Below are 24094 nucleotides of genomic sequence, written 5' to 3' on the forward strand. Positions count from 1 at the left end.
GGAGCTGAGCACGGGCCACGGGCTCCGGCTCGGGGACGGCGACACCCGCGGCCCGCCACGCACGGCGGGGTCGGCGGTGGCCGGAGGGTGGCCCGGGGCTCCTGGCGCCCCTCCCGGGGTCCCGCCCCCCGCCACCCCGGGGCGCAGGTGTCACCGCGCCAGCGCCCGCCCCCGTCCCTACCTCAGCCCGCTCGCGACCCCGCGCCGGTGCGCGTCCCCGCACGGCCAGCCCCGACCTCCTTAACCGCAGCTCTCCATCGCCACCCACCGCACCGACAGCCCTCACGTGACCTCCGCCCCACAGCCGCTGCTCCGCCTCCGCCCGGCTCTGCCCGGGCGCCGGGCCCAGGTCCCCGCGAGGAGGGGGGCGGGGCGGCCGCGCCTCTCCCGGAAGCGACGTCACGCCGAGGGCGCCCGCCCCCGCCGCGCAGACTGGGGCTGGGGCGCCAGGGCTCTTTGCCAGCGGGGTTGAACCCAGCTTTGTGGAAAGAATTCTACCTTCTCTGCCCCAGCTCTATCTTTATAAGGTAACTTTTGAGAAATGCAGGCTACGGTACCTAGTATGCCCGACAGGTGACCAGAAGACTACACTTCCCAGGAGGAACTGCGGCCAACATTAGTCCGGTCTCCTGCTTGGCATCATGGGACTTGTAGTCATTACCAGCTTCGGCTGGTTCGAATAGGTTATAGATTGTTTTCCAGAATTAGCAGCGCTTTAAGGGATGACAGTCGGTTTTAAGAGTGGGAAGATTGAGCACTGCGTTTCAGCCTATTCGTCCTGCATAATTCAGAAGTCCTTATTGGCAGAGAACTCCTGAAATTCTTTAGTGTTTTTTAAAATGATCTAGGGAGCTATTTTATCCCAAATAATAAAGTATTAGGCTTGTTAGACTTGCATATCTGAAGACCTGTAAGGTTATCGGGAAAGTCGTTCTTTGATAGCGAAATACCAAAATTCAGACCAGTCTACAGGCCTGTTTATCATTAGAGTTGTGCAATTTGATTTAAGGATTGTTCCATGGTTTCTAAGGCTTTGGAATATTCCCAAGACTCAGAAAACTGATAGTTGTAATTTCAAAATGAACATTAGAAGATAATCTGCTTTGTGGCATAATAATGGTTTGAGGTTGATAATATCGCCCTTCCAGCGTGAATGAGACATAGAAAGAATTCTGTAGATGTAGACTAAAAGAAGAAGTGGTTTTCAGGGTAGACTTGGCAGTCTTGGCCCTGAGGTGGCTGTTCTATCCATGAGTAAATAAGGGTACAGAGAGAAAAGAAAAGAAAAGAAAAGAAAAATGAGCCTTGGAATATTTCCCTGACTTGTGGACAGGGCTGCGGGTGGTAGCAGAAGATACCTGACAAGGAAAACCTGATAGCCCAATATCAAAGAAGCCAAGGAAAATTAAACTTTCAAGAAGAAAAAGTGTACAGATACCACAGTTAGGAGAAGTATAAAGATCTAGAACAGGTCATTGAAATTGTCCAAGAAGAACTTCCTTTAGAGATAAATGAAAGGAGCATACAGGATATACTAGTCTTTGTGTCCTTTATCTTCCAGAATATCTGGTCTTGATTAATGTCTGGATTTCACTTTCAGAAAATGAAATGAACATATTTTTTTCATTAAAAACAATTTTAAATTGAAGTATAATTCACATATAACATTATATTAGTTTCAGGTGTACAACATAATGATTTGATATTTGTATATATTGCGAAATGAACGCCACAATACGACTGGTTAACATCTGTCACCACACATAGTAAAAAAAAAATTTTTTTAACATGATGAGGACTTTTAAGATTTCTCTCTTAGCAATTTTCAAGTATGCAATACACTATTATTAGCTATAGTCACCACACTGTATGTTACATCCCCATGCCTTATTTCATAACCAGCAGTTTGTATCTTTTGATCTCCTTTATTCATTTCGCCCACCTCCCACCCCCTGTCTCTGGTAACCACCAATCTGTTCTCTGAGTCTATGAGCTTTTTGTTTTTTTTTAATTCCACATACAACTGAGATCATATGGTATTTGTCTGTCTTTGTCTGTCTTATTTCACTTAGCATAATGCTTTCAGGGTCCATCCATGTTGTTGAAAATGGCAAGATTTCATTCTTTTTTATGGCTGCATAGTATTTCAGTATGTGTGTGTGTGTGTGTGTATGTATGTATATATCTGTGTGTGTATATATATATATACACACCACATATTCTTTATCCGTTCATCCATCAGTGGACACTTAGATTGTTTCCATATCTTTCCTATTGTAAATAATGCCGTGGTAAACATGGGGGTGCATATATCATTTTGAGTTAGTGTTTTTGTTTTCTTTGGATAAATACCCAGAGGTGGAATTTCTGGATAATATGGGAGTTCTATTTTTAATTTTTTAAGGAGACTCCATACTGTTTTCCATAGTGGTTGCATCAATTTACATTCTCACCAACAGTGCACAAGGGTACCGTTTTTTTCCACATCCTCACCAACACTTGTTAGTTCTTGTCTTTTTGATAGTAGATATTCTGACAGATGTGAGGTGATATCTCATTGTGGTTTTGATTTTCATTTCCCTGATGATTAGTGATGTTGAGCATCTTTTCATGTTACCTGTTGCTTGTTTGTATATCTTGTTTGGAAAAATGTCTGTTCAGATCCCCTGCCCGTTTTTAATAGGATGTTTTTTGTATTTTTTGGTCTTTTTTGCTATTGAGTTGTATGAGTTCTTTATATATTTTGGATATTAATCCCTTATCAGATATATGATTTGAAAATATTTTGTCCCATTCAATAGGTTGCCTTTTCATTTTGTTGATGATTTCTTTTGCTGTGCAGAAGCTTTTTAAATCAGTTCTGCTTGTTTATTTTTGCTTTTGTTGCCTGTGCTTTTAGAGTCAGATCCAAAAAAATCGTTGCCAAGACTGATGTCAAGGAACTTACCACCTGTGTTTTCTTCTAGGAGTTTTATAGTTTCAGGTCTTACATTCAACCTTTAATCCATTTTGAGTTAATTTTTGTATGTGGTATAATATAGTAGTCTAGTTTCATTGTTTTGCATGTGGCTGTCCAGTTTTCCCAACATCATTTATTGAAGAGTCTGTCCTTTCCCCATTGTATATTCTTGGCCCATTTGTTGTAAATTAATTGACCATATGTGCTTGAGCTTATTTCTGGGCTCTTGAACATCTTTGATAATCAAGAAAGAATATCCTATAATTGTCAGAGTCAAAGTTGCATTATCACAGCCCATATCTGATGGCTGGTCTTTGTATGGACTATTTCAGCTAAGCTTGGATGCCTCTACACAGTACACACAATCAAACTGAATTGTATACGTGTTAATTTGTAGAGTAACAGAAGACTATATTTATGCCCTCTCATTCTTTTAATTTTATATAAAATATAGACACCTAGGAGGACATTTTGAGCCCACTCAAAGTACAATTTTATACAATGATATATAGACATTGACAACTGGGGGCAGAGGGGTTTAGGGGGAGAGGGATGGATGGTAAAAAAAACCCCAGCAGAAAAAAGTGTGTGCAATTGGCAGACGTCTCTTGAGGTGGCTTCCTAAGATCCCAACATTTCCCCTTCTCTGGAACTGGTCCCTCTTCTATAAGGCTGGGCCCCTGGTAGTCATGTTTATAATATGTTACTCTTGTAACAAATGTTTTTTGTCATAGCTGATTGTGCCCAAGGAGGACGTTTGACCCAAGTAGTGTCCAAAGGATGCTCTCTCCTAGGAATTAAAATGGGTTGGGGGGAGATATAGGCTGGAAGTCACAGGAGCTAAAGTCAGACTAAAGAAATTCTGTGGTGAGAAGTTCCGTGGAATCCCACTGGTGAGGTCCCTTGAGTTGATCTGGTCCTTCCCCATTCTCGACTTTTCTTTGGAGTTCATGAGATACCCTGGTGTTCTTTCAATAGATTTACTGTTCACTTAAATCTAGCCAGAGTTGATTCTGCGTTTATAACCAAAACTACAACGAATACAGCAAGTTGGAATGAGGCCAACTGAATTTATATAGTAAAAGCTGATAAAATGCAAATGATTTCTTTTCAATGATTTATAATAACTAAAATAATAAACAACTCTTTTAAATTATTATTTTGGTATAATTTCATAGATTCCCTAATTCATGTATGTCGTTTTCCATTGGCAGTTTTTCTGTAATCTTAATATTCAGGATTGTATTCCACCTGCCCTCTATTTTCTCACTGCCATGAAATTGTAAGAGTCCAGAGAAAGAACCACAAGTGATCTATTCTTAGAGTAAGAGGAGAAGACCAAAGTATAACAGGCCAACAGGACAGCCAACTTTGTTTCACAGTAAACCTGTGACCTCTGCAATTCCTAGATCCAGGGTAGGGATTATATGGCATTTATGATGGCACAGAGAAGACTCTCTTCAATACTGCTGCCATTCATTAGTGATTTTCCACTCATCATATTATGTAAGGAAAATTTTGAAAGCATGTGTGGAAATCCTACTGGAAATGTAACAATGAGAACAAATTCCTTCACAAAATCACAGTTATAATCTTAAAACTGAAAGGGACCGTAATGATCATGAGGATAAGCCTCCATTTTAGAGCTAAGACTGCTGAGGAAAACAGAGGCTAAAAGATCTGCCTGTAATCACAGAGCCAACGAATCCCTGACTCCCAAACTAGTAAGTTTCTCACCGCACACAATAAGACGCCCTTTCCTGAGCACTTCTGCACTCTGTTGTGTCCTAAATGTCTTCCAGCCTTCCAATAGTGTCTTGCCTCTCGTACATTCTCAATTAACATTTAATACCTTGGAAGTCTTCATGGATTTTATGGATGAGGAAGGCCTGCATTCAGCCTTTAAGAGTTGGTGGGAATTGGATAATTAAAGGAGGGAGGCAGGGCACAAGTCAAAGACTTGAGAGAGGACATAACAGAGTGTGGGGTGACGAGACCAACCTGATGAGATTGAAGGGTGTTCGGGTGGAACTGGAATAGAGAGATGGGCTCCTACTCATCCCTCAAGTCTGTCTCTCAGGAAGGTGTTACCTTCCTGATATCCTCAGATGGAATTAAGTAAGCCCCTCCTCTATGATCCCATTGTATTTGGTACATGAGTGGAGATGATCATCTCTTTATATTGTGAATACTTATTTATGTGTGCAGCATAAGGGCCAGGATCATATATTAGGCATCTATGTGCTGACAGTACCATATATGGTACCTGAAGGAGATACTTCATGTATAGCCCTCATAATTACTATATTTTTTACACCTGGCCCACTTTGCATATTCACATTTCTTATCAGATTTCTGTAGACATTTCCATTTTAAACTCCTAGTTTGGAGAATAAAATCCAAATTTTTTGAGTAGGCCTCTGAGCCCCTTCGTGAGCTGACTTTTATCTATTTTTATAGCCTATTTCCTCCAGATTAATTAATTAGCTAGTTAATCAATTAACCAGCTATTTATTGAGTAGCTGTCACATGGAATGAATCTCAAAGTCCAGCCATATCAATTATTTTCCATTCTGAGCGCTCTATTTTTTTCTCTTGCTAGTATTTGTTGTTGCTTTTGCCTGGAATTCTCCTACTTCTCTCATCCCCTTTCCAAGGCTCAGCTCTAGGGGACCTCCTCTCCAAAAGCTTGTCTGAATCCCCGTCCACCATGTCCCCACAGCCCCCTCTGCTCTGGCCTTACTCCCATTGGGTGTGGTTATCCCTGTATGTCTGCCTTCTTAACTACAGCTTGTGCTCTTTAAGGCAGAAACCACGTCTTTTTCTTCTCCTCCACTGGCTGGCAGAACCTCTGGCATATGGTGGGGCTAAACTGAATGAATAAATGAATAAAAATGAGTGATTAAAGTTTTCTTATTGGATCAGCTTGGTGGTTTAATATAAACAAACACGCACACATTCTCAGTGGAATTTGGTTTCAAAGAAACATTAAATGGAAGACCCCTGTATGAAACAAATAAAGTGGAGTAGCTCTGCTTAAAGAGAAAGGATTCCTTCATTTGCTCAGAGTAATTTGTAAACCTCTGAACTAGATAGATGATTTCTAAGGTCTACTCAAATCTAATGTTTTATGAGTTTATATGTGTCTTCTGAAACCTGAAGGAGATAACAGAACAAATATCACAGCCTGCTTAGCGATGGTAAGATCTATAAAGGACATTAGGCAGAGCAAAAATAAAATAAAACAACAAAAAAAGCTAAACTCTTGATATTAAACAGACCAATGAATCAGGTATTAATGTACATTTAAGTCTTTGTCTTAATTAAGTTTGAGATATGCTCCAACTCCTGGTATAATCATGAAGAAGGAATTCTGTTTTCTGAGGTCCCAGTGCCAGGTTTCAACATCCCAGTGTGTTAGAGATCCTTTCAAAAAAGAAAAAAATGTTTTCAGGGGAAAAATACAGCCTCGGAAGAAGTAGCTAGTCTCCAATGCATCAACACTGAGGTTCCTACTCATCTTCTAGGTGAGCTTGATCCCTCTTCAGGGAGGGCTTAAATCACCTGGGTTATCTCTGGTCTTTTGTTTGGATTATTCCCAACTTTTTTTCATCCATAATATGTGACAATGATAATCCTTCCTCATAGAGTTGTTACGAAACATAAAAATGATCATGTTTGTCAAGTACTTAGGACAGTGCCTCCCAAAATGAACAATAGCTATTATTATTATCTCTAGCCATCTAGGTAGCTCAACTACTTTAAAAAGATAGGCAGTATTAATAATAATGTATATAGATATCTGTTGAATGAATAAATAGTAGTTAACTATGAGCAGAGAACTGTGCTATTGATTTTATGTGCATTAATTTATTTAATCCTCATAATAATCCCATGAGACAGGTACTATTATTATAACTGATAATTTACAGATCGAGTCTCTGAGAGGCTGGTTAGCTTGTCCTTTTTATATGGAAAGTTATTCTCTGGGAGGTTATCTTGGTCAGCAAGATTGGGAGTCAAGCCCAGTTCCATCTGTCTCTGAAGCCCATGCTCAGAGTTCTACTCCACCATACATTCTCTGTCATTGCAGGGGTAGAGCCTAGACCCTAAAGAGCCATACTTGGCAAAACCTTGGTTGCAATCGAAGTCTTTTGACTTAGTTCCAGGAACTCCTGGGTCCCTCACCCCATTTAACACTGCGGTAGCTAGCCCAAATGATTTCATTTCTTTTTTCCTTCTCTTTGACTATTACCTAGCTCTAATATAATTCATGCATCATAGGTTGGGCTCCGAAAATAATTTGTCTAGATAAACTGAGGTTATCCTGGGCCTGTTCTGTCCTCAGCTTCTTTATTGTTATTCTGATTTGCTCTCTGGTGTTGGCTGTGATGTCTCACTTCTTTCATCTTCCTTGTTGAAAGACTGGATTAACTGGAAGGATTGGGAAGGAGTTAACCAGGTGAAGTATGTGTCTGGAGGGGAAGTGAGGAGAAGGAGAAGTATCCCAGGCAGCAAAGGTGTAGAGATTTTATACAGAGACTGCTTAATAATGAGAGACAGAGCTGTTTGAATTAAAGACTCACAGACATAAAGTTTTCGTCTTTATGTGGCATCATAGCCTCAACTCTGCGAGGAGCCAAATCTTCAGACTCATTCAACAAATATTTGTTGAGTGCCTACCATATGTGTCAGTTGTTCCTCTAAGTCTACAGATATTTATCAGTAACAGCATATGCAAAGCCACTCTTCTGATGGAGTTCACATCCTGGTGAATGTTTATATAGAGACAGACAATAGGCATAACAAGAAATAAGTTTTAAGAATTTAGCCAGATTTACATTCTTTGAAGACAATAAAATAGAGTAATATGATCAGAGTGGCTGGGGCAGGGGAAGTGCATCAATTATACATTGGGGCATCAAATCAGACCTCTCTGAGAATATGTCTTGATTGCTGAGATTTGAATGTCTAGAAGAAAACAACTTTGCAAAAATTGGGTGGCAGAGCATCCCAGGAAAGCTGCCTCACATGTTCTGTAGGAGGAAAAGAGAAACTAGTTAGCAAAAGCACTCCCTTTTCCTTCTCCTGAGCTCCGATTCCAGGAAATAAGATGCCAAATGTTTCTCTAATCACATATGTGATCCTTATGTCTCTGAGACATTGGATTTTAACATTAATACCCAAATCTTACTAGTTTCAAGCTCCCACTTGATTCCACTTTAAGGAATTCTAGTCTGTTGTAAATTTTCCCTTTCCTGTGTGTCCTTAGAGTCCCCAAGGGGATATCTTGTATGCTCCAGGGAATCTGTTCTGGTTATTGCTCTCTGTCACTGTTGCTGGATGAGCTGCTGTCACTGCTTTTGCTGCAGGCTGAGTCGTGCTTGCCTTGACAGCTCCACACCAACCTTCCCACCAACAGAGATTTAGTCATTCAGTGTCTCTGGAGTCAAACTCTGACACCACGGATGCAAACTGGAGATCTTCCACTAATGTGACCTGCCTCTGCTGAACCGGAGACCCACAGTGCAGCAGTCTGCTGCCAGTTGAAATGGAGAACTCTCTTTCACTTTTGCCTGGATCCTGAAGTGTTACAGAGTTTGGCGAGCAAGCCTTTTTGGTTTTGGTCACCCAGTCCTCTTTTCCCCAGGGAACACCATACCGTGCCAACTGTCTGAATCACAGAGAATTCCTGTCCTATGAATCTTGGTGAGAGGTCAGAGCTCACTTCCCACTATAAAATTCTAAATTTCCATATATTTGCCTTCTTAGCCTCTCTTAGAGCCACGGTACAGATACATGCTCTAGGCACTTGCTAATCATATGAACCCTTTCCCATGCCTGCCATGGTGGTGGTCCAAGGTACAGGGTCTAATGCTCAGTGGTAGCAGCATCCTCACAAGACTAGTTTTTGGTTTGATTTGAGGCTTTGTTTCTGGCAGCATTGTCACCAAGCTTCCCAGAGGTTCTGTGAGCTAGTCAATATCTTTGAAAAATTTCTTTACTCTTAAATTGGGCAGAGCCACTTTTGGTTGCTTGCCATGCAGACGGGTAAAGAGAAGGGCCAAGGAAAGGGAAAGACTTAACTCCTGTGCTTGGGGGGAAATCTTCTCTTCTTCTCTTCAACCCGGTATGAATAAGGAAGCACAGAGTCCTGGTTGCCATTGGTAGTCATCTTGCAACTGCAAGGGAATCACTTTGGGATGAAGCCAGTGTGAGGACGGCAGAGTGCAGAGGGGTAAAGCGTCTTGATGATATCATTGGGCCTCTGATTTCACTGTGCCTAGAGTCTGCTCTGCTTCTGCACTTGAAATTATCTGAGAAAATAAATTTCCTTATTGATAAGCAAGCTTGAGATGGGATTTTCTGTTGTTACTACCTTCACTACAGTAAATACAATTAATGTTGCCTAGCCTTTATGGAGAACTTGAAGTGTTACAGGCTCTTTTCATTCATTCAACAAATATTCATTGATCATCTACATATATTAACTCATTTAATTACTATAACAACCCAAATGTTACAACAACATACTGTTATGTTTGCAGCTGGGTGTATATATTTATACATAGAAAAGACATATGCATAGATATAGATATAGACATAAGCATATACATGGATATAGATACAGGTACAGGTATGGCTATGGCTATGGGTGTGGATATAGATATACATACAGATAAAGATATACAACTAGATGATAAATGAGATTTATCATCTATGACAGCTAAATCCCAAAGTTAAAGGTACAAGTTGCTAAGTTCCATGTTCTAAGGGTACAGTGCACAAGTAGTTGGAGCCAGCAGTCTTCTCCAAAATTCTCATTGAGGGCTGCTAGTTCAGAGAACTGGGCCAATCACCAACATCAGCCAGGTAAGATTAGAGAAAGCTTGAAGAGAGAGGGTGGTGTGCCCTTTTGGGGAATGCAGTGTTTGTCAAGAGAGTCTGTCTCTTTCCCATCACAACAGCTAGCAGTTTAACCAACAATTTTTCTGCCTTATTACCGGGATGGCCAACTGCTCAGCCTGGGCTACGCCCTGCACCAGGCTTCTCTCATTCAGCTCATTTCACATTTTAATACCAGGTTCTGAATTAGTTAGTATGACCTGGACGTATAAATAATAGAAAATATGGCTTACCATTTGTGACAACATGGATGGACATTGAGGGTATAATGCAAAGTGAAATAAGTCAGAGGGAGAAGGTCAAATACCGTATGATTTCCTTCATTAAGTAGTAGATAATAACAACAATAAACAAACACATAGGGACAGAGATTGGATTGGTGGTTACCAGAGGGGAAGGGGGGAGGGAGGAGGGTGAAAGGGATAATTCGGTACATGTGTGTGGTGATGGGTTGTAATTAGTATTTTGGTGGTGAACATGATGTAATCTATGCGGAAATAGAAGTATAATGATGTACACCTGAAATTTATACAATGTTATAAACCAATGTTACTGCAATAAACAAAAAATTAAAAAAAAAAGAAAATATGGCTTACACTTGCTGCAACATTAGTAAGGAAATGTATTGGCACAATTACCTGAAAATCTAGAAGTAGGACAGATTTTAGGTTTGAGTGATCTGATGACTTAATGGTTCTGTTCTGTTTCCTGTGGTGTTAGGCTAATTAGCCTCACGATGTAGGATGGCTGCCAGTAGTAATCAAGTATATATGTTTCCTTGTTTATTTTTGTGGGAAAAATAACTTCCATCTGAATATTCCAAGCACGAGTCCTGAGATTCATCCTACTGGGCTAAGTCACATGCCCAACAATACACCAGTGACTGTGTCCAGGGGAATAGAACATATTTGCTGGCTTAAGTCAACCAAGGTCTACTCCTGAGGTAGGAAACTTTGAATCATTTTTACCCAAAATACATGAGTTGCGTGGGCGATGGAGTGCATATCTGAATAAAAATCTGGAGGCTGTCAGGAAGGGAGAATGGAACATGGTTGCTGAAAAACAATGTTCTCTACAAGGAGAGTTAATGACATAATGAGAGGTGATCAATGATGGGGAATATATGCAAATCCTAGATAAGAGGCAGAAGAACTTGGATATGGTGTCCCCGTTAATAGGTAAAGATGTATAGCTTTTAGAGAAAGGCTGGGATGGTTTTAAAGAATTCTTTCTCAACAAAGTTTAGCTTATACTTCCACTGGGATCTGTATTCCTTTGTGGGAAGTCAGGTTAGGTGGTGTCTAGTACAGTCTGAGGAAGTGTATCTCCCTCCCTAGCGATCCACAGGGAGAGACACTGACTTCATTGGGGCTGCTTAGTGATGAGGAGCATCTGCCTGTTGACAACAGTCCAGCTGGAGAAATGGTAAAGTTGACCCCCACCCCTAGTTTTCCCTTCCCTAGAAGTGAAGAGATACACTGTAGAACAGAAAAGGAAGGAGCATACCACTTAGGCTTGTTTCTGAAAGCTGGTTGAATATTTCTACTTGAATGTCCCATCAACACTGTAAAGTCATCATTTCTTCAGTGTCTCCCTCCTTTCCACCTTGATGTTCCTTCCTTTCTCTACTTTGGCTGGTGATGATATTCCTACTTACCAAATCACCCAAAGCAGAAAACTTGAGCATTGTCCCAGATTTCCACTTCTTCATTCCTTACACTGTCAGAAGCAGTCTCTGCCAATTGTTTTCTAAATATATTTCAAAATTGTTTTCTCTTCTGTCATCACTACAGATACCTTCCTGCAGGCATCCACGTATATTGCCTTGGATCAATACAATTAGCCCCAGATTGTGTCCTTGACTCTGTACATTCATCCTCCACTTTTGCTACTAGAAAGAGCATTCTGGAACACACATCTACATGCATTATAATTCACCTGCTCAAAATCCTTTATTATTGCTCAGTCAGTTATGAGATAAAATGCAAAACTCTTTAGCCTGGTAGCCTGGACCCAAGGACCTTTATGGTCTAGCTCCTGCCTACCAATCTAGCTTCATCATTCCTAATTTCCTTTTTCTCTCTCTTTAGTCCATGTACTGGATGAACCACTTGTCACAAATGTGAAATGCCTCCTTTCCTTTGTACATGCTGTTTCTTCTCTCTCCTTAAGATTCCATTCATAAAGCTCACATTTTAAATCCTTCATATGGTTTTTCATAACTTTCCCAAGCTTAGTTGGCATTTCTTCCTCTATGTTCCTATTTGTCCTTTGTATAGATTTTGGCTTTTATCACACTGTATTGAAATTGTTTCCGTATTTGTCTCCCCATTCATTCAGTCAGTCCACATTTCTTGAGTACCTTGTGTGTGTAAAGCATAATTCCAAGTGCTGGCCATTTAAAAATAAATACTTTATGCTTACTGACTTCAGTCCACAGTTAAGTAGAGAGAGGCAATTTTACTTGGAGTTGGGGATTAAGTGCCAGGTTGTTTGCTAGTCACTTTATATATGTTATCTTGTTTATTCTTTTCACCAATGACAGATATTTATTGAGCACTTATGATTGCTACACTCTGAACCAAGAGATAGAGTGATAATCAAAACAGAATTAATTATTGCCCTCGTGGCATTTACAGTATAATTGGGAAGGGACAGACCTAACAGGCAATTACAATACGGTACAGTAAGCACCGTAATTGGGTAGACGGAGTTCACACAAAGGAGATATGCCAACCCAGGATGTGGGGCAGGTAGTCAGTAATGACTTCCTGGAGGAAATAACTCTAAGTTCAGACCTGAAGGATGATTAAATGTTAGGTGAAGGGAATGAAGATTGGAAAGGGGAAGGGGCCATCCAGGCAGGGCAGTATTTCGTAAGGTCTGAAGGTAAAAAACAGCATGGTAGAGTCAAGTGTATTAGGAGTAAAACATTATGAATGTATGAATATGTACAATTTTCCATACACCCTTGAGTTTAAGGTGGAGGGGTCAATCGTGCATATTAGGTTTTGGCATAATCTAGTAAATGGCTGATTTTTCTTTTTTTAAATAAGGAAAGTAACCAAGGGGGAGTTGAGACTACCTTTCCCAGGAAGTTCCATGTATGCTTCCCTTCTGAGGAAATGAGAGAATTCTAGAAGCCTGAACCTGCTGGGTTCTCTGGCTGTCCTAGATCATTCTAGAATGGATTACCTTGGCTGTTGGGCTTGAGTGGAAGACTGGGGGCTGAGAGTAGTGTATGATTGGAGCAGAGTGGGAGGAGGAGCCACCTGACTGTAAGCGAGCTCTATTGAGAGAAAGAAAAAGATTTTTGCCAGCTTCTGATAATGGAAAACCTTCAGGGGAAGGAGAGTTGCATAAGGGGAATGCTTGAGTAGCTTTCTGTGAAATTCTGTATAAAACTCCTATGCTAGATTATGTATAAAACTCCTTTAAGAACCTCATAGCTAAGATTTACCCTATCCTTCAAGCTTTCAGACACAAGGCTCACATTTCTGTGGCTAGAACACCATGTAGAGACTGGACTTTATGGGGCACTGGGAATTCTTTGGATATCAGAAGGAAATGTAAGAAGAGAAATAGAAAAAGTTCACAGAATCCATAGCACAAAGTGTAGAGTAGGGAAGGCTTAGAATGGAGCAGAGGAGGTGAAGGACGACCCAGTCACAAAGGGCCTTGAAAGCAATGTTGGGGATCTTAGACATTAGCTATTGGGAATGGACAATGGGAAGACAGAGAAAGGAACCCAGGGTCAGATTTGCATTTCAGACAGATTACTCTATCTCTGGTGTCCAGAATAAATAAGAGGGAGGCAAGACTCAAGGCAGGGAGATGATTTGCTATGGTATATAGCAATCCTTAGAGGGCAAGTATTATTACCGTGATTTTCCAGATGCAGAAGCAGAGCTCAGGAAGGTATCTGGCAGTAAAGAGAGATAATTAGGACTATGGACTGTTTGGCTCTAAAGTCCGTGATTTTTCCTGGTAGATCTTACTGTCTCTGTCTACTAGGGTGTACTACTCTTCAAAGGAAAAAACTGAATCTTCTTATTTATGGGTTACAGTGCCTGTTCTGGTTATCTATTGGTGACTGACTAACCATGACAAAACTTAGTGACTTAAAACAATAATGTTTATCTGCAACGTGAGCAGGGCTTGGGAGATACAGCTCAACTCTACTCTACTCAGTGACACCTGGGGTGGTTTTATGGCTGGGGACTGAAATCACCTGGAGTAATTCATACGTATGTCTGCCAGATGATGCTCACTGTTGCCTGGAACCTTAGCTGGGACTGTTGGCTGGAGCACATCCACACGGCCTTTCCTTGTGTCCTGTCCTTGTTTCCTCACAACATGCTGACTGGGTTCCAAGGGTGAGCATCCTAAGAAAAAGAGGACCACGCTGAAGTTGTATCACTTTTTCAAATTAGCCTTGGAAGTCACTGCATTCTGTTCGTTAGGAATGTCTCACTAAGGCCTGCCCATACTTAAAGAAAAGAGAATTAGACTCCACCTTTTGAGGGAATTTGAAGAGTGTCAAGGAATTTGCTGATGTGATTTAAATCCACTACAGTGCCTAATATTCATAGCTAACACGTACCAAGCACTGAAATATAGCGAGCGCTCTTCTGTAACTTTTACTTATATTAAGTTATTTGATCCTCATGACAACCTTGTATTATCGTACCATTTCACACATGAGGAAATCTAGGCACAATAAATGATTTTTCCCAAATGACACAAATAGCAAGGGCTGTAACCACCACTGGAACCTAGACAATCTGGCTCCCAGTTCTATGTTCTTAACCATTCTGCTGTGTTGTCCATTGCAGTGTTTGGAATATGGTCTGGACCAATATCCATTTGTTGAATGAATGAATGCTTTGTATTTTGGGTTTCCCTCAAATGCTAGTAAAGACGTTCCTTAAGTGAATGATTTCATATGCCACCCTGCATGGGACACTGAATGGAAAATACACTCCTGTACAAGTGAAAAGGAGCAGTCATGGATTTCCGAGTAAGTGATGAATCAACCTATTCAGGGTGCCTTCCGTTTAGGAGATGCCTTACGTGCCACATTCTACTACAGTTACTCAGGAGCCTGAGTGTCTTCTAAGTAGATATGTTATGGTAACAGTCTCTCTCTCTCTCTGTGTCTCTCTCTCTCTCACACACACACACACGTACACACACACGCTCACATATCTTTGAAAGAGCATTCAGTTGTATATATATATTATATCGTGCTTAGATTTTTTTTCTCCTTTCTTAAAACTGGCTTTATCTCAATGGTATTCACTTTAAAAGAACATGTAAGGGATAATATATTCTCTATGGAAATTGTTTTTTCAATGCTGCTTACAGGATATGGTTAATTTCAAATCTAGGAAGAGCCACCTGGTGGCAAAATTTATCATTTCACTGTTATATATTTTTAAGGAAAAATTATAAGCAGCTCTAAAAGGAGTCCATTGTGTAGCAAAATAAAAGGTATTGATATTGTATACAAGTCGCATAATATGGCTTCTGAGATATATAGTTTGGTTTTAACATTAGCAAATATTATCCAAGGTATTTATTGAGAATTCAAAAAGCCTAGAGTAAAACATGCAAAAGATATTACATACACTAATGAATTTATATTTAAAATGCTCGTGTCAAGGTTCTAGTTGTCTCCTACTACACTCAGTTTCAGCATTAATTTGGACCTTAAAAATGAAAACTTAAAAAGTATATTCAATTAGATTTTTTTATTGATATTTAATTATAATACAGCTTAAGTTTTATTATATATTTAAACATATTTACATAAAATTTGTTGTAATCATGTGTCAATAATCAAGAATACTCAATTTCCTTTTTGGTTAAATTGTTACATTGACACCTTTGTAATTTTTCCTAAATTTCTTTCTTAAACTTTGGCAATTCACTTAATTCATCTTTCAATTAATTCCCTCATTTTCATGTCTTTCATAAAACCTTCCCCATTTAATTGAATGTGGTAGTAAATTGGCAACTCTTAATGAGTACTCATAATGTATGCTCAGGTATGCATAGCCACACCATTGTAGAGATCCCTGTCTCCCCTTCTCCACTGGCACTTTGAAAACTTTCTGGAAGCTCAGAGGTTAATTCAGCATCTTCCTCCCTTTCATTCTCCTGCCACGTCTCCTTTCCTTTATTCCCGATCTCCACATTTCATCTGACATCACTGCCTGTCTGGTAGTGGTGGCGTGGAGAGAGGTGGTGATGCTGTAAGTATTGGCATGGAAATGTAGCAGGGAGATCTGGAATCTAAATATCATAGTGAGGAGGAAGAGGAGCAGGTGGGTTGGAAGGAAAAGGAGAGAGGGGAAACACAGGGCGTGCTGTTCCTCTCCACTAACGCCCCTTCTCTGTCTCCTGCTTCCCTTCTCATTTCCAACTAGACTTCTCGCTCTCAAACCTCCAAGGCTGTATGCTTTTATTTGGGCTCTTTTTGCTTCTGTCTTTGGCATTTCTGGGTTGTCAGCTTCTTCAACTCCAAATCCAGGATATATGAGGCAAAAAGAAACCCGGGAAACTTACCACCCTGTCATTTCTTGGGTCGCCACGTCCCTGGCTGTGTTGCCTTCTCTCCACTTTTCGGTCTTATGTTGGTTATACATAGTATCCAGGGGTTTTAGTTGTTCTTAATGGGAGAAATAGGGGAAAGTAGACTTACTTTTTCCTTCTTGGAAGCGGAAATCTCAAAGTACTTATTTTTTTCAAATTTACCTTTTATAAACCACTTTTATTACTATGTGGAGAGCAGATTCAGAAGCGAAGAAAGTAGCAGAGCAGGAGAAGCTGGGAGACCAGTTAAAAGTTGTTTCAACCAATCAGTTAAGAGATAGTGTTCACCTGCATGAAGGTAGTAGCCATGGAAATGGAGCAAAGTATATGTTTCTGCTTACACAAATTCTTGGCTAGCTATTTATTTATTTAGTAGTCTTTTTTCATCCACCATATATTAATTGAGCACATAGCGAGTGCTAGAGCCTGACTTAGGCACTGGGTATAGAGTGGTAAGCAACAAGAGTATTATCTCTGACTTTTATGGACCTTATTGTCTAATTTGGAAAGATATATAATAAACAAGTAAACAAAAAGTTCTACACAAGTAAAGCAAAAAACTAAATGACAATGACAACTTGTGACAGTGCTGCGAATGAAGTAACCAGCACTATAATAGAGTGTAACATAGGACCTACTTAGATGCAGAGCTGGAGAAGGCCTTTGGGAAGATGATACCTGATGTGAGACCTGAACAATGAGAGGGAACCAGCCATGTGGAAATCTGGGGTTTAGGTGGAAGGAGAAGGCAGAGGGATTGGGTCAGATTAGAGGACGTAAAGACCAGTTGGTTATGAGATAAAGGATGACATGGAGGCTTGGACTGTTGGTGAAGACTTGAGTAAGTATGAATATATGATGAAATGGGGTTAGTCCTGATAGGCTCTAGGGGAGGATGCACACTTAGCTCTTGGGCTGTGAATACTGAATATTTACCAAGCAGAACGGAATTTTCAGTGCAGCTGCATTCTCAGGCAGCGTGAACTAGACAGGTGACAGGGGTGTTGCTCATTCAAGACCACTCAGGGGGATTTGGTCCTGAAGAGCAACATGGCTCCCTCAGACGGCAGTGGTGAAAGTTATGAAAAGCCTTCCTGATTCTTTTTATTTCCACTAAATATATTATTAACTGAATCACACTTTAATTGCCTTGTTTAGCAAATATTTATTAAGTTCATGTGCACAGCAGTCTGTGCACTGTAATATCCATACCTATATGGCAATACCATGATTATTTTACTTTGTTCATTGACTTGGGATAAGACAAAACAGATATACTTGAAATACGGTGTTGGTTGATATGTGTGCCAATGACGAAGATGATGGTAAGAGAAGAGAAGGTAAAGAACTAGAGAAGAATGCCAACAAAAATTGAAGATGTGTTAATATACAACTTGTTTGAAATTTTGACTACTTTAAAACACATTTTTAGGTAAGCAAAATATGAAGGATGCTTTGGAAGAAGAAAGAACTCCTCAAAAAAGAAAAAAGACTTTCACGTGTTCCTCTACCTTTAGACTGTGGATCTTCAAGGGTAGAGACCATGTAGAATACGTCATTGAATTACTAGTACCTACACAGCACCTTGCAGGTACAAAGTGCCAAGTAAAGGTCTGTCCAGTGAATGAATGAATAAATGATGGACAGAAAAATGAAATGATTAAGCTGATTCTCCAGATATCAACCAGCATGAATTCTGATCACACAAGTGCTCATTCAAATTTGTGTGTGTGTGTATTACACAAGTACATACTGCCCTAAGTGACAACAGAAAAAATTATATAGCAGGTTCATCACAAAGGGGTTTTTGTCTACTTGTCCACTCTTGTCTATTCCTTCCCCTCCCTTCTTACGGAAGACCCCCAGGTTTCAAGATTTGCAGGTCACTGAAAGAATAGTTTGTATCTTTTTTGTACCTTTGTAACCTATTCACTTTTTTTTATTGCAGTAACATTGGTTTATAACATTGTATACCCATTCACTTTTTACCTTAATTATGTTATTGGTGCATATATCTAATAACTGACCACCTCTCCCAACATATATACTCTGGTTGCTTATTTTATTCAGGGCAGGATCTCTGTCTAATTTGATTCATCTCTCTACCCTGACAATGCCTATTATGAGAAGCTCGCTTGTAGTGGACCCTCAATAGATGCTTGTCAAATGAATAAATATGAGTTCACTCTAGCATAAAATAGCAGAATAGTATCACTTTGCTATTGTTGAAGGGCTCTGGGTAACTCCGATGATAAGTATTGTGAGGACCAGGTTAGGTAATTTGAGTGAAAGTGTTTTAAAATGGTAAATGTCAAATGTACTTTGTGATTAATATGGCAGTGGTGGATCAGTCCCGGAGCTCTGATAGACCCGTGGGGAAGACATGGAGATGTTTCATTCTTGGTCTTTGACCTGTAGCGTTGGCTGCTTTTTGAGGAATGAAGGTAAATCGTGGACACAAGATCAAAATAAATATAGCAGTGGATAGTAGGAAGGTCTCCTTCTCAATCTGTCAGCCTGTTTATATGTATTGTCTATCTGTTCATCATCTATCTACATCCATGTATCTATCTACCTATCTATCTATCTATCTATCTATCTATCTATCTATCTATCACCTATCTATCTATCTATCTATCTATCTATCTATCTATCTATCTATCTATCTATATCTACCTACATCTATCTATCTATCTATCTATCTATCTATCTATCTATCTATCTATCTATCTATCTATCTATATCTACCTACATCTATCTATCTATCTATCTATCTATCTATCTGATCATCTTTTTGTAATTTTAACATAACTCATAAATGAGGTCATGTTATTTGTAATAGTCTATTTTGCTTTTGCTCTTAAAAATATATCTTAGAGATCTTTCCGTGGAAGTACATATAGATTCACTTATATATTGCTTATATATTGTCTTACATATTGCTATACACAATTCTGTAGTTTCGGCACACTGTATTATGTTGAAATAATTCCCTATTCATGGACATTAGGTTGATCCTATTTTTTTCGTTGTTCTTGTTGTTGAAATTCTGGATAATGTTGCAGTTACATACTTGTACATAGCAAGAATTTCTATAGGATGGATTCCTGAAAGTGAATTACTGAGCAAAAGGATATGATTTTTTATGTTTAAAATTTTGATAAAAACTGGCAAATTACTCTCTAAAATGGCTATGTTGGTATGCTCCTACCAATATTTCCCTACATCTTTTCAATGCTGACTTCAATGCTAGTGATTGATCTGGGGAGAGTGTATCATAGTAGGTTAAAGAATCCTCATGTCAATAAAGGAAGGATTTTTGAATTGTCATCTGGGATGAAATTCTTACTCTGCCACTAACTAGTTGTGTGATCTTCAGTAAATCATTTGTTCTTTTTCAGCCTCAGTTTCTTCATCCGTAAAATATAGGCAATGATAACAACCTTCCTGGGTTGTTGAAAAGAGTAAACGAGATAACTACATATGTAAAGTGCTTGGTGAAATTCTTGGAGCTAAGAATTATAGTTAAATTATGTGTTGCTTTCCTTCATCAAATTTTTATTTAAATATATTGCCTCAAAATGTAAGCCCTATTTTGGCCCTTACACATCTTATTACTAAGTCCAACTTGATTACTAAATTTTCAGAATAGCATTTCTTCTGAAATTATAGCTTAAATTTCAAAACAATATACATTTAGAAGAACGCATTTGGATTTTGCTGACTTTAAAAGTCCACACACCTGGCATTGTAGTTTTTTAAAACTTCCTTTTAATTGATCATATAATAATAATCATTGTTTCTTGATACATTTGTGTCTTACAAAATGTATTTTAACAGTGCTATGTCATACTAATCCTAGAGAAAAGCTATAGTTGTCCTCAATTTTATTTTCATAACAGACATACTACCTTAAGGAAATATTTTTTAAAAGCTGGAGTTTCTACCTGTTAGTGCAAAATGTTCCCAAGAAAAAGATAAAGGACGACATTAAAACTTCACAATTATACTGTAACCCTTGATTATGTTTCCAGAAGTTTCTTGGGCTGAATAAAATTATTTGGTTTGTAATAAGTTTTAGAAGAAATGAAGAGAATGGAGGTATTGGAAAATGAAGCATGTCTCTTAATTGGAAAGAGACAATGATTGTTTCTTTCCAATTTAAATCAAATTATTATGACAGCGGTTTCAAGCAATTGAAAAGAGGAATTATTCTCTGGAAATAATGACTTACTTATGTAGCCTAAAAGATATAAGTAAAAAAAAAAACTCTTTGGTTGTCTTTCTGCTGAAATAAATGATTTAAAAGTGAAAATATTTTTATTATTCATATGCAGAATTCATTTTTTTATCAAAATAATATATAAGCATTAGAAGACAGGTGTTTGCCTCTTTACTGGAATTTTCATGTGGGCCATCATGAGATATAAACTACATGGGCAAAGGAAATGAAACTATATACATATGCTATACATATATATATATATATATTAGGGTAAATAAAATGTTATGGTTTTAATTGGTTTACTTTCATAGAAATTTCAAGCAATTACTTTTTAAATTTACTATTTGAGATGAATATAATTTAAATTTTCAGGAATATAATTTGCATTTTTATGCTATGCACATGAACACATACACAATCCCAGTACATGAAAAAACTCTATATTGGATGTAGGATGCCCCAAATGTTGATACTAATAAAGAAGGATGATGAATTCATTTTCCTCACATGCTGAGAGAAGGAATACTTCAAGTATCTATTTTTTACCTTTTAGTGAAAATGATCTCTCCAAACTCCAGTACTTACTAGATTTTTAATAATGTGAAATACTACCCAATTTTAACCTCGAGAACAAATACTAATTGTCCAAATCCAGGTGTTAGAAATAATTACTAAAGTTTCCTTTTCCCATTTATTGGTACATGGACCATGCAAATCATTATTTAGGCATAGCCCTGAAGCTCTTAGAGTCTTATCTTGGTTGTGTTTCCACATTTTGAAAACTGTGAAATTTGGGAAAACAATGTAATAATACTTATCTGCCTGTCTGTGTATCTATCCATTTATCTAGTTAATATCTATTTATCTCTTCTATCAATCTGTCCACCCATCTCTCACCAATTTATGTACAGCATTTCTACTGTGTGTTACTCTTCCTTCTACTAAACGTGTACAGTCTTCTGTATATATACTGCGTCAGTTACACTCCTTTTCTTTCCCTTTTTTGTATAACATTGTTCCTACTTTCTTTTTCTGCATTCTGATTGTTAATCTTATTCTCCACAAATCTTGGTTGCAAACAATTCTTAAAGATGTCACCTATGTTCATATCAATGTTCAGAGTAAGGGTAACAAATAAAATAAACATCAGATGACAAACCAGCGTGATTAAAACAACCTCATAATTCTAATTCTGATTCCTTCCGTATGCTATTCTCAAAGATAAATCTTCTGAAAATAGGCCTTGCTCAAATCAATATCTCGAAACCCTTCACTAACTCTATACTGCTTAAAGAATAAAGAACAATTGTGGTATCAAGGCACTGCAGACCATTTAATCCATCTTGCTGACGTTATTTACAACTATTCTCTCATCAAAAACTTCAGCAAAATAAATCTGCTCCTTATTCACTGATAGGCAGTGTATTGTAGAGGGCCAGGCTGTCTGTGTTCAATTCTTGCTCTGCATTCTCACTCTGTAGCTTGGGTAAATTAGTTAAGCTCTCTGTGCTTCACTAAAAAAGGACTAGTAATAGTGTCCACTTCATAGGGTTATTATAAGGAGTGAAAGTGTTCATATTTATAAAGTCCTAGAAAATCGTGCATGACGGAAAGGGTTAAATATATATCAGCACAAAATGGCAGATATGCTTCCTTGAGTTAATTCTCACATACCATTCTTTTTTCCTATAAAATCATTACTTTTTTTCCTCTATTTAAACTCTCTCTTCCTTCAAGACGCATTTCAGATCCAATCTCCTTCAACCTTCCGTGATGTCTCCCGTTCTGAAGTTGTGTGATTTTTTCTGTCGTCGATGCAGTGCTTAGTGAGGTCGCGACCATGTTGCTTATTGTTCAAGCTGGGACTCTTTTGATAATGACAGTGAGTACTATTGGTAATTACACTGGACAACTGGCATAAATTGGGATTGACCTGGGTGAAGGGACAGATGGTTACCTTATGAATAGTTGAGCCTTAAATTATCAAATCTGTTATTATCAAATCAAAGCAAACTTTATATGCAAATCGTTATGGCAAATCTCCCATCAACTTAATTGTCAGGAAATGAGGTTCATCAAAATGAACCTCAGCTGTTTCTAGCTCTCCCCAGAGTACTGCTTCTTACCTGTTCAGGCACAAATTCCTCAGTTTCTTTTGTTCAGTCTTCTTCATTTGATCCTCATGCTTCTTCTGCCCTCCTGACCGCTGATCATTATGAGACAGCCATTCCACCTGCTGCTCCTGCACCGCCCAACTCTGCGACGCCCCATCTTCCTCCTCCTTACCCCATGTCACATCCTTCTCTGGTTCTGGAGAGGAGGAGATGTTCTCGCTTGTGTCATTCCTCCCTAAGATGTATGCACCAGGCCTTTCTTAATCACCCACAACACAACTGAGACCATGATAGTTCTTGCTTAGGCTTTTTCTGATGCATCATGGATAAAAGAAGAGGGCTTTGACTCAGAGAATTCCTAACAATCACTGCCCAAACCCATGATCACACCTATGCACTTACAGGCTTATTCGTTGCCTTGCCTTCAACCTGTTTCTTCTGACTAGGGACAGCTCAAACGCCACCATTTGAACCACTCTAGAATTCTCCGTCCTCCTCATGCATCAAATGCCTCAGCCCAGAAAGAGACAAGTTTCCTCATACCCAAGTTTCTCACCAGCCACCCTCCTCACCCCAGCTCTCTGGTTCAACCTCTTTAAGGATGATTGACAATAGGAAAACTCCTCCTGTCTGGGGAAACTATACCCCAGTGCTCAAGGATGTGGTCTGGTTCTATTTTCTTGTTAAGATAATCATAACAGCCTGACATTGGTATATTTTCCTAAAATTGGAATATTTAGCCTTATTCATCATCACTTGTTACATAGTATCTGCTACTTTGTTATTTGTATTTTCATGACTACGTTCCATATCCTTAACTAGATTGTGTGTTCCTTGGGAGCAGGTATTTACTTTGCCTAGCAAACAAAGTTCCTGACGCAAGAGGCGGTGTTCAACCAAAGTCTGTAGCTGATGAATATGAGATGATAAGTTAATATGAAACACTCCAAATTTATGAAATACCCATTCCTTCCTCAAGTATTGTTTCCTCCTTTTGGACAGCTATCCATGTGTAGAACAACTTTCCATGACTCTCTGTGTTCTCTCGGCAGAGCCATGTTGCCTACTGGTCTTCTCAACATGTTCTCCTTCTGGCCCGTGCTGCTAACATTGTAACACAGCTTCCCTCCTGGGACAAGTTAGTCTTACATTCTTGGCATCCAGCACAGGCCAGCTCAAACCTTGGTAAAAGGAGGGTCTGTTTGGGAAGTGAAATCCACAAGGTATATGATAAGTCACAAAATCGCGAATGCAAACGCTGGGCTCATGGTGATTTGTGTTAGGAGATTTCCC

The 24094-nt window shown here is 39.0% G+C and overlaps 1 protein-coding gene across 4 annotated transcripts in view; it reads right to left on the reverse strand.

The window, feature by feature from the left end:
* The window catches only part of SNX16 (sorting nexin 16), a 38647-nt gene extending 38357 nt beyond the window's left edge, over positions 1 to 290 (reverse strand). Inside the window, exon 1 of one of the 4 annotated variants that reach the window (XM_058528952.1) lies at positions 182 to 290. The gene's annotated coding sequence lies outside the window, so the exon portion shown is untranslated. The remainder of the gene's footprint in view (positions 1 to 181) is intronic. The other 3 variants (XM_058528946.1, XM_058528951.1, XM_058528948.1) reach the window with 3 other exon arrangements.
* Positions 291 to 24094: the final 23804 nt, after the last annotated feature.

This window comes from Diceros bicornis, chromosome 33, assembly GCF_020826845.1.
Source record: "Diceros bicornis minor isolate mBicDic1 chromosome 33, mDicBic1.mat.cur, whole genome shotgun sequence".
Lineage (NCBI taxonomy): Eukaryota > Metazoa > Chordata > Mammalia > Perissodactyla > Rhinocerotidae > Diceros > Diceros bicornis.